This window comes from Lagopus muta, chromosome 2 (genome assembly GCF_023343835.1).
Source record: "Lagopus muta isolate bLagMut1 chromosome 2, bLagMut1 primary, whole genome shotgun sequence".
Classification (NCBI taxonomy): Eukaryota; Metazoa; Chordata; class Aves; order Galliformes; family Phasianidae; genus Lagopus; species Lagopus muta.
Window position 1 is genome coordinate 84,571,729 of NC_064434.1, and position 12,416 is coordinate 84,584,144.

General features: G+C 37.1%; 1 long non-coding RNA gene across 1 annotated transcript; it reads right to left on the reverse strand.

The window, feature by feature from the left end:
* Positions 1-324: 324 nt before the first annotated feature.
* Positions 325-11,670, reverse strand: LOC125689857 (uncharacterized). Its single transcript, XR_007375433.1, has 3 exons — positions 11,607-11,670; positions 8,282-8,366; positions 325-2,871 (listed from the first exon to the last, which is right to left on the reverse strand). It is a non-coding gene; the product is annotated as an uncharacterized LOC125689857 (long non-coding RNA).
* Positions 11,671-12,416: the final 746 nt, after the last annotated feature.

The window sequence follows — 12,416 nt, forward strand, 5'->3', positions numbered from 1 at the left end:
CTTCTCATAACTAGGGAAATAGTTATCTAATTACCTCCTAATCATGCAACAGGGTTAATTTATTAACAACTTGCCATAGTATATATAGAACATTTTAAGAACTGAAAACACATTCTACCAAGCAGTTGCAGGTCTGGGATGTCCATTAGTACTTAACAGCATCACCAGTAAGAACTGAAAGTTCCAGAGTATAAACTACACCAATGAATAGGAGATTTCTCATTAAATCCAAGCGGGACAAAATCCTGTTGATAACTTTTGTCACGTGCCACAGTAGTAGTGAAAAACTGATGTGGAACTCCTTGTATTCTAGGCAAGCTTTAAAATAAAATAAAATGGTTAATAGTCTATTATTAGATACAGGTATAGAATTTACACAACATCACACAAGAAATGTTGTTTAAAGACTTATGAGTTTAAATTACATAGGTCTGGGGCGTCTCATATTTGTCTTTCCCTTTGAAAGTAAGTTTGGCTGTTCAGCAACTGAGGTTGAAAGCTCAAAACAGAAACACTGATACCTAACAAATGTTGTTCCAAATCACTGCCAAAGATACTAATGCTTAGACATCACATCTGAAGACTAAGAAGGATAATTTTGTGAGCAGCAGTAAGGTGCTGAAAACTACTGTCAGTGAGTAAAACAAAAACTACTTCTCTGCACATACCTATTCAGTTATGTTAGTTTAATTCAGGTTAACTCACCAGTATGAAAGGAGGTGATGCAATTTGGAATTCAAATCCATGCACAAAAAAGTGTTGGCATCTGTTAGATTGCCCTACTCCCCTTGTATTCCATTTTAAGTAAAAGTCTATGTTCTGGAATTGAAGCTGGAAGTCAATGCCAAAAGCCTTATGCTTTGGTTTCCTGTAACTCACATTTGATCTACTGTTTTCTCAAAATAAACTTGCATAAAGCATAATTATGGCCTATTATTGCTAAAATAGCTCAGTGAAATTTAAGATCCTTGTTTGATGGTCTTGTTACTGGTATAATCAGCACCAACCATATACGCACATTGTCAATTAAAATCAAGACTCTACTTCATCCTTCCTCTGCCCCTTTCTTGTGAAATGCTGACCATTCTGGAGGCTACCAAATATTTTTACAAAATATTTTTATCCCAAGTTTTCAAATCATCAATGGTTACTCCCTGTCAAATCTCAGAAGCTAGGAGACACAATGCCATGGGACCTTGCCCTGTTGAGTAATATCAAAAGAAAATGGTACTGGCTATAAAGAAAGGAATAGCAAAAATTTGTGTGCTGTCTGTGATGCCAAGGTAGACTTCTGAAGCTCTTGCCTCATCATTCTAGTCTGTAATTTATTTCAGAGAAGAAGTTCATTGTCATTTATTCTAGTTCCTTCAGTTGCTTCTCTGGAAGGACATTTGAGGCATACTCAGAACTTTCATTTCAATCCAAAACATAACTGTGGCCTCAGTGCGAGAGTATTACTTCTATTAGACACTGAAACTTTAGTGTCGGGCCCTGACTGGAATAAGGGATGTTATATCAATTCAAACACAAAGAATGCAATACAAAATCAGACCCTGACTGAAAGTTTGCTAGATAGCCCACCTGTTACTTTTTTTTTTTTTTTAAACACTCTGAAACTTAGCAGAGAGTAATAATGAGATAAAAATTAAGAAGCTCTTCTGTTTGCAAATACTATGACAATTTTCAGTGGAATGAAGAAAAAAGAGTGCAGCATTACTAGAAACCCCAGGCTGCACTCTTTTTTTTCATTCCACTGAAGTTTCTTCGCTCATTCTATGTAGGTTGCTCCAAAAGTAATGCTGTCTATTCTTTTTCCACAAAAACTACGAGAGTTTCAAGATCACGATAACACTATTTGATAGAGCAAGTTTTCAACTACAAAACATTATTTTTCAGCACAGTCATCACCATTATCTATGCATTTTCACTGGTGATAAGAGCATGCATGCTACACTCACAAAAATCTGCTCTAGAAGAGGTAATCCACTATTTCACAGCTGCTATGACAGTATAATTGCTAGGAAAACGTTGCCCATGCAGTCAAGCTTTCATCATCCAGAATAAATAGAAGACAGATTGTGCCAAACCTGGACTACACAGTAGGCATGATAGGACACTCTATCCAAGATAGGCAATGTACTCCACAATCTTCAAACTAGTATGGGGCTTGGCATTATTGGGTTGCAAGAGAAAGGTTGTCTTCTCTGGCTGACTCTGGCAGTTTGAGCCTTCAGCTTAGTCAGCGTTGCAATGTAGCGTTCAGAGATAAGAGTTTGTTTGGGTTCCAGAAAATTCAGAAGGATCACCCATTTCCTATCCCTAAAGACAGTGCACATCACTTCACCTGCTGAGGGTTGTGTCATTTTCTTTGTTGGGGAATTCACATGTTGCCACTACATCGACTGCTATTCTGACTCCAACTCATAATGGTGACACCACATCTTATCACTGGTAATAATGTGATAAAGGAAACTGGATGAAGGAAACTGTTACCTTCATCCTTCTATTGGTTCAATAAGTCTTGACAAACTTGCATATGGCATTCTTTCTGTTCCAGGGACTCACGCTGTGCAAACTTTGCAATATTCCAATGCTGCCACCATTGTTTCCAATGTGTTGAATCAGATATTCAGCTCTGTACACAGTCCCCTGGTCACAATCATCTCATTCATGTGGATGAGCTGATTGAGATGCTCTTCATTTCACAGTTTTGACAGCTATGCATGACCATCTGGAACGTGGCTTGTCTTTCACCTCACTGCTGCCACTGCTGAAATGTACCACCCACCACTTCACTGTCCTCACAGCCACTATTTGGTCTCCATAAACGTTCAGCAAGCATCAATGAATGTCAGTGGGTGCGATTTTTTCCTGCATGGAGGAATTCAAGGACACACCTTAGCTTCATACGCACTCCATGTCAGATGCCATTCTATCAGACTGCCTCTCTGCTGCCATCTGTTGCACAGCAGTTATGCTGTGGAATAAATGCAATGGAATATTGGTGGGAAGGTTCAACCTATACTGCTATACCACCAACATCCACCTCTGACATTATAGGCCAACTTAATGGGACACATTAATTTTGGAGAAGTCTTTGTATATGTCCTCTTCATGAGGATGTGCAGCCCAGCTCCTAAATGGTAATGCAAGAGCAGCCAGCTTGGAATTCAGACAGCTGGGGTGTTTTGCATACTATCGTGTTAGCTGCAATGCAAATTTTTGTTATACTATTTGTTCCATAAACTTTTGCTCTGTAAATAGTGGTAAAGAAGAAACAAACAAAACACACAACAAAAAACAAATCCTTCCAGTTTTCCCAGTGTTTCTGTCAGAAATATAGCTAATTTTAGGTAAAATCTTTTATCACCTCAGTTAGCTTGTTTATACATAGTAGGCACTGCTGAGTAGTACACTTGGTTAATGATTATCTTTTACATATTGATATTAGTACCTGAAGTGGGAACATCTCATTTCCTGAATATGATTACCATTTTGAAATCTTATGCACAGGGGAAAAAAAACACACACAACAATTCTATAAATTAAACAAGAAGTTCTAAGAACTTACATCCCTCAGTTCACATCCAGATACTAATGCATCTCATTTACTTTGTTGCTATTCCCTGGAGTTATCTGTGTCATGCAGACCAGTCTTGCATGTCATGTTAACTATCCAGTGAAAAAAGCTATAAGTGTACTTGTAACAGTGCCCTAAGCTAGCATACAAGGTAGGTAGAAGAACATAAAAAAATAATCACTGTTACATTTCAAGTTGCGGGGATATTTTAATTCCAATAGGATAGAACCCATGTCAGCTAAAGATGGAGCTATAATTAAACTGATATGGCATTCACAATTGCCTCAAAACCTGCTGTAGTTGTCATATGTTTCTTTTCCCCATCTTTAAACTATATGGAAATCAATTATCTCAACAAACCAGCTGTAAGGACTGTATGCCAACCACTTACACTTGAAGTGAATAAATTATTTGAAATTCATTATTGATGTGAACAACTCTCCAAGATTTAAAGCACCAGCCCATTTTCTGTGCTGAGATTCACATGGAATTTTAACAAGTTCAGCACTATCCTCCGTCATAAAATCATATAGGAAACTGTTATGCAAATAACTAGAGTTCAGGGATTGGCGAGCCATGCACATAAAATTATGCTTCAGATGACAAAGTGCCCACAAGTTAATGGTTCTTTACATTTAGTGACAAATTTGTTCATGATTTACCCCAGAGTGACAGACACAGGGTAAAAGGGGGACATCGGAGACTGAAAATACCATTTGTGTGTCAAGGATGTTAGCAACCTGGAGTGGTGATAGGCACTGGTGTCTACAGGATATGAAATTGAGTTGATGTGATGTCATTTTGGCTCTACTGTAACCTGGTTATCTCTTGCCAAGACTTCATGTATGATTAGTCAGCTCGGAGAGGACAGCAAGCCTTATCAGGCACACTTCCTGACATTCCTGTCAACTTAAGAAATGTGGCTAAGGAATTTAAGATGAAGTGTCACATCTTCATATCAAATCCCATTGAGTCACCACCTACAAGTTTGAAGACTCCTTCTAAAAACGTTAATGAAAAAATGAAGTTTAGGCTGGATTTGACCTTGTAATGCATTCTGCGTGTGACATCTCTCTAAGTTAGTATCTTTAATCTGCATGCTTTTTTTTTTGTATACATAGAAATAATAGGTATGCAGGCTGTGAAAAAATAATATTCATTAATACTAATGCAAATGCATGTTTTGAGTTAACTGACTTCTAGTCTATAGACTAAGCCAACCTTTTATGTGCCTGAGCAATTTTAAAAGAAACTCCTTTGTAAAAAGCTTGCAATCCCATGTATTTAACAAGGACTATATTTGTAACGGTTAATAGACAGATGAAAATACTCAGCATAACAATATTTTTCATCTCTTCAAAGAAAAAGCTTGTACAATGTAATATTTGCACTGTATACAGACTCTTTCAAGTTTCTTTTCAAAAGCAAGTTAGCAGCATGCTATTTTTATGCCATTACATTTGTCCAACTGAACAATTTATATTATTAAAGCAGTTGCATTCTATTCCTTGCAGTGGGGCTCGAAGTTAAAATTCGTTGCTAAGCCAAAAAGATTCCTCGTATACCTCAAACCAGAACACTGCGTAAACAAGGCACAGAAGAATCTGTCTAAGACTATCATCTGGAAGACTGAATGTGCATAAATATCCAACTCTTCAGCCATTGCCAAGTTATTCTTCCATGTACTTAAGGGCCTCTTAGGTTCCAAAGAGTCTTCTCAGAGAGCATACAACCACCTCATAGATCTTAAAGAGAAGCTCGTACAGTTCCATGTTCTGACATGAATTGTAAACTATTCAATACCATTTTCTTAGATAAAAATTGTATATCTGTGCTTTGTTAATGGCATAGAAAAAATACTTCTATATAGTGCATATATTCTTGACTTCTTCACATGGGGCTGATACAAAGGTCCATAAGATACCCAGTTTGCAAGCATGTCCAAGAAAAAACAATAGAGGACTATAATAATTTACAAGAGCCCTGAGGAAAAGATTCTAAAACTATTATAACCTTTGTTTTTTTTACAATACTAATCAGAGCACCAATGAACTTTTTTCTACACCTTATTTATTTTGCTGTGTTCACCTTTCACAAGCTATTTGGTTGAATAGTTCTTTTTGCTCTTCCCAAGTCAGTTTGTGATGCTTGAGGATGCGCTCCCTGAAATCCCGGTCCCAAGTTCAAACACACTAATCTAATCCTGCATGTGGCAGGAGTTTGGAAACATATGATCTTTGAGGTCCTTTCCAACCCAAGCCATTCTATGATTCCATCAGCCTACCTTACATTTTATACCTAGCCTGTGCATTGCCTAGGCTTCCTCTGTAGTCAAACAAGTGAGACAGGCATTCTCAAAAAGGCAAAACTACTCATATGAAGAAACTTATCCAAGACAAGAGGAAGGGGACCTGTCTCAAGGATGACTATTTCTTTCCTTAGACAAAGAAACATGTTGAAAAAAAAAATCAGGACAAGCTATTACACTCTGATTTTTTCTCCTTTTTTTTTTTTTTTTTTTTAATATATCTTAGACATATAGTTTGGGCTTATCTCTATCTCTTAAATCAAGCAATTTGTTAGAAATATTTCTTAATGTTGTAACTTTAAAAGTACATTTATAGGACAAACAAGTAGCTGATGATCAGTGCTAAAAAGCTATGTACTGCATTTAGCTTTATAGGAGATAACGTTAAGAACTTACACAGACCTTAGTCTTACCCTTATCAAGGTCAATTAAAATTTTGCTAATGACATCAATGAAGAAAAGTTCAGGCCAGGACAGAGTAGCTGTTGAGTTCTTCTCAGTGTTCCATGGGATGAGACAACTGCTTTGCTGCATTTTTGACACTGTTCTCAATTCTAAAGAAATTTGCTTTTATTATTTGAGAATTCATTTTCCAATTAAGTCTTCAAAATATTCTGAAATAAATTCCTCCATGATTAGACCACATAATCAATTTATGCAGTTTACTATTATGTCTTAAAATCGCATTTTAATCTCTGCCCAAGAAATAAATAATCAGGATGTTCCAAGCTTGATCTGTAACTGGAATAATTCAGAAGAGCTTAACAGTTGTCAACAGGAGGTATCATGGCAAAAAAAGAGACACTGCTCCAACTAGTCTTTTGCTGACAGGGACAAAGAAAACCATTTAGTCTTCTTTTCCCATGTACTAGTTCTCCAGAATAATGAGTCAAAAATGACTTTTCATATTATCTCTGAGGTGAAACTAGAAGTTGCTGGGAGGGGGAACCTTCTGTGTAGGATATATGAAAGAAACTGAAGGAAGAATGGAAAGAAATGGAAATGTAATGAAGATGTGGAGCAACTGAAATGGATTTCTGAAACATGTAAATAGCATTTAAGTGAACCAAGGATATATGCAGGAATATGCCTTTCTAAATATGAAGATGTTCTGTTACCTAAATTATTTTAATCATTATTTATTGCTTTTGAAAATTGGCATAAGTGATATACATCTTTACCTAAGAAGAAAAATAATTACTGCTATATATTTTTCAATCATAACCTGCCCTGTGATTAAATAGAGGGCTTTGGAAACTCCAAGAGCTTTGTCAATCTAGCTCCTGCTCTTTTCTCTGGCAAAAGTTAGACAGAGCTCTGGCAAAAGGGCTTTTGTTTTTTTACAGCTGGGAACAGAAAGAACCTCAGGGTACCTGGCCATATCTTATTATGCTGTTATCTATTCCTGACTCCTGATTTTCTTGAACAAGGTCCTTCAAGGTTGTTTGCACCAAACCCATCCCCTCCAGGAATGTTGTCATCACATGTGCGTCCTGTTAGCCACCCTTGTTTTCCCAAATGCAGTCCAGTTCTGCTATTTTTCGCTGGGCCCTTGACAGTGTCATCTTTGAAATGTCACTGCACTAACCTTTCACTCTGTTTGGGGTGCCAGTGTCAACAGAAGGCGCCTCCAAAAGGATGTGCTTTTGATTGGCAAAGACAGAATGATTGACACTAGGCTAGTAGTCTGTCAGAGCTGAAGCATATCATCGCATGGCAAAGCTATTCTGCTCAATGCCACCCATTTCCAGCCTATATGCCATGTTGGTGCATTTCAACCCAATGTCAAAGAAGGCTAACAATTGGTATCAGCGAAGTATGATAAAAAGCAAGCCTACCACTAACCACTGATGGAAACAGCTATATTTCAGATAGCAAGGAAAGCATTTTAAGTCTATTTATGTGTCTCTCTATCTCTATGTTTTGACATGCATGTGCATACTCAACTGTCTGATTCTTCATTATAGAACTGTAAGTGTTGAATAATTAAGAAGGCCCGATCCTTCATTCTTTATGTCTCTGTCTGGGGAGTTAATACGAGTTTTTCTAGACACCAGTCCTGCAGATTGAACTTAGCTATCAGCAACTCTGGTTTGGATACCTGCAAAGTTTTAAAATTCTCTGGCTTGTCGTTCTCACACTTTCACAAAAGATATGCCTTGGAATAATTAGAAAGTGTTTAAATAGTGGGGTAATTATTCAAGTAATTTGTCTTTTAAAATTAACAGCGGGCTCTTATCTACTTGCCTAAAACCAATGTGAAATTTTTATACTATCCAAAGAAGTCATTCCACCACCTTCTCCTGTGAGAGGGTTCATTTGCATTCACTGATCATCTTATTACATTTTGCCTGCAGTACTTCCAGTTGGATATGCTATTCCTCTTCACTTACTTTCTTAATCTCCTGGGTGGCAGGCAGTAGCACTATGAATTTGGTGCTTTTCCGTTGCTCCGTTCAGCCAGTGAAATAGGATTTCCTTTATGAATATATGAAATGAGGACAAAAAAAAAAAAAAAAAAATCTGAGAATTCCAGATTTTGTGCCTCGTAGCTCAATATATTTTTAGAAGATGTGAGATTTTAAAAGCCTCCTAGATTTTTTATATTTAGATTGTATGCCCATTTTCAAAGGGAAAGTTTCTTCAAATATTGCCTGCTGTTGTTTGATTTCTTTTTCCTTTAGAAAATGTTAATTAAAGAAACTTTTAATGGGAACCCATTAGTATCTTTAGAAAGTGCAGTCAGGAAATACAATCAAGGCAACATTAAAGGCAACAATGAAATACATCCATGTATGTTTGACATGTTATCTTCTGAATCAAGACAGTTCTGATCAGAAAGGATGCTAGCTCTTCTCCATCCTAGGAATTTCCACAAACTGACTCTTTTTTCCCCTCTGGTCCAAAGTGAAATCAGCGGCTGAAATCTTGGCCAATTCCTCACAACGAAACTCCTGTTTTGTACTTTTCTCCTTCCTTTCTTCTATTCTACATCTGTCTGTTTTCTGATCATGTTTTCTCCTGCCACTTCTCATTCATACATGCTTCCTCCTTCCCTCTTCCAGCTTTCTGTTCGCTTCCTTCCATTACCTTTTCCTGTTTACAGGCCCACCTCTTCAGTATATTCACCAACTATAAGTGCACATTCCCACCGATGAAAAAAAAAATTAACAGCAGTAAACTACTGGATTAACTTCTGCTTTCATTCATTCACTGTCATCCAATATTCAGATGTTTACTGTGTGTTTAATTTCACAGAACTGTTTTCAGGAAACTCTCTGATGAGTTTCTCTCATCACTGTCCTCCAAGAACCAAGAGTTGGAACTTCCTTTCCACAATATCTCCCTTTGCTTTTATTGCATTATCAATCAGTTCTTTCTTTACATCTCCCCTGTATCTCTTTAGCAAGACCTCTTTCCCTCATCTATGAGCGTAATAAATCCCACAGTGAAAGTGATTGAGAAATTTAACTCTGCCACGCCACGCCCCATCTTCTCTCATGTTCATTCTCACAGTCCTATATCTTAGCCTTTCTACAACCAAAACCAAGCCTTTCACCTTCACTTAAACATTTCTGAGCTCTCCCCATTAGCTGTGCCACAATTTTCACTGCCACTGAGAGTTATAATTTGGAATCTTTCACTTCCTGTCTAATCACACATCCAAGTTGTGTTATAATTCTGCCATATCTGTCTCCAAATCTTTTCTAAAATGTTTCAGTTTCTGACGAAGTCTTGCATCAAAAACTCTGCAGCATCATCTCCTTTACCACTACAGCAGCCCCTTTCTTTTCAGTCCGCCTAACATTCACATCACTACTTCTATATCACTTAGGACAATTTTCACCCACCAAATCTTCCTTGTGGCTTTGAGACTTTCAGAAAACTTATTCATGAAAGTCCTTCTTCTCTGTTTCAAGTCCTACCAGTTCAGTTCTTGCCAGAGCCCAGTATTACCTTTATTTTCTCTCCATTTTTTTTTTTTTTAAATATTCTTCACACTGTACTTTATTGACTGTCCACTGTGATTGCCTCCCCTCTTTTTGGCTTTACCTCTGCACACACAATGGGTGTCTGAAATCCTGTTTGGTTGCATTAACTGCTTTGAAACTGAGCACAAAAGCAAATAAATACTTGTAGTGTGGTTACTAGATACACAGGGATACTTCACATACTGATGGGTGACTAATTGCCTTTGTACTTATTGGTAATTGTTCTATTCTTCATTATCTGCTCTCTCTTCATTTCATCCATTCAGAGTATCTCTTCCTTATAACTGGGCCACTGTAGACACTTCAGAGACCATCATTTAAATTTGGAGGAACTTTGTAATACCGTACTCCCTTATTATGTTCTTACATTTGTCATCCCTTCCAGAAGTTTCTCCAAAATATTTTGCCTCAATTATTTATTTAAAATCATGGTTTTTGTTGATTGGATTGAAAATGTACATACCTATATTAACTAAAGATTTATAGACTTATTATTAGAGTAATTACAGTTACTGCTCTCATTTTGTATATGCTACTTAATACCATCATTAATAGCATAAACAGAATTTTTCAAAGTTTCCCTTGCATAAAACACAGTTAATTTAAAAACATACAGAAAAATCTATAGAACATAAAACTTTGATATAGAATTTAACATACACTGGAGAGAAACTCCAAACCACGTTATTGCTCAAAACAGCCAAGCAATATTTAATTCATGGTTAATGGCATTTAGAGATCTCCATTGAGCATGGCTGTGTTGTTTACTAAGGGCCTCTCTGAAGGCAACTGTTCAACATATCAAGCCTGCAGTTTTGACACCTATTCAGATAGATTGGAAACAGGTAATGAGTAATGGAATGGGTAGTGGAATGAACAGTATCTAGATCTAATACCTAATTACAGCAACTTCTTTTTAGCATTCAACAGTCAGTCACACCCCAACTAAGAAAGGACTTGTTTTGACAGTGCCGCTCAAAGAGTGTACTGCTATGCTCATGGCAAAATACACTCAGAGACAATTAAGGACTGATATCAGTGCATAGGGAAAGATACCATCTGATGAGTGACTAATAATAATGAGCTCCATGATAATCTGACAGACTCAAGATATCTGTGAAGACTTCTAGTAAATGAAAAGCAATTCAGATGCAGCTGGAAAGAAAGTAGTTCTAGAGAAAAGAGATCTCAAATACCCTTGCAATTCAAGAGGGGAAGATCAGTGCCTCTTAAGTCAGGCTCAGAGGGAGACAAGCAAGTGCAGGAAAATCGAAATTTTTTGTATTCTGTTTGGTGAGTTCCTGCTGCTAGCTGTACTTCTAATCATTCTAATCCAAGTTTCATGGAGCCCAGAGCATTGCTAGGCTTTCATCTCATTACCTAAATACAACAAACAAACAAGGAGGCAAGTCCTCCTTTTTGACTTCTTTATTACTTATACATCCTTCTGAGGAAGAGCTTTACGTCTTTATATGTGTTATATGAGTTCACCTTAAAATGGATTTCTTACAAAATCCATTAAAATTAGAACTGACTGAAGGCACATTTTTGTACTAGAATATGCTAAGGGAGCTGAAAAATTCCTCTGCCCAACGATATAAAATGTTCTGTGTACAATTAACAAAGGTACAGTCAGAAGAGGAGTGTGGTTAAGATGGCACTTTACAGATTTATAGCCCAAAAGATTATTGTGGTGGAAAGAGACAATAAAAAATGAAACACTCACCCACATCCTAGGCTAGTAGAAAACTCAAAAAAGAGGGATCTTCAGAAAGAAATCCTTCCCTAGTGGCAGCCATCCTTTAAGTGGGGTCTAGGAGAGGTGCAGACAGGCTCCACCCCTTCCAGTCACACAGGAGAATTGCCTTCACCTGTGCTCCCAGGGCTGACTCAGTCCTTGCCTCAGGTGATCAATCAGTGGTTCAGGCCATGACTCAACAGTTCCCATACAGTTCTGCTTTTTTGGAGTAGTTTCGGTTTCTTATGTTTTACTAATGGTGTAACTAAGAGTAAACTTCACACTATTTCAAAAATAATTTCCATATACAGACCCATGTAAAGTTTTCTAAAATAAATCACTATATTTCACAGCATGGAAAACGTTTATCAATCCTATTAATCAAAAAATCTTTTCAAATGTTAAAAATATTGGAAAAATTCCTTATCTACCTTTAGACATTCATAAAAATATCATTAAGTTTAAATTAACATTTAAAGTATAAAATACCAATGTAGCTATAAACTAAGATTGGACTTCATATGCCAGCTACTTCTTACTGAGTGATACTCTGGCTTTTCTGTAGCAACTTCTCCCCTTTAGCTGTTCACCCCTCCTTGGACAACTTAACATCCAGCTCCAGGAATGAGAGGAGAAAAACATCCTTCAGAAGCAAGGACTGAAAGTGGAATACTGCAACCTGAACTTAGGTCTTGCTTTTCTTTTTGTCTGTCACACACTGTGTTCTCTAGGATAAATACATCTATCACTCTTCAGAGTGAATCATGTTAACACTTGATAGTTAATTCATTGTCACTC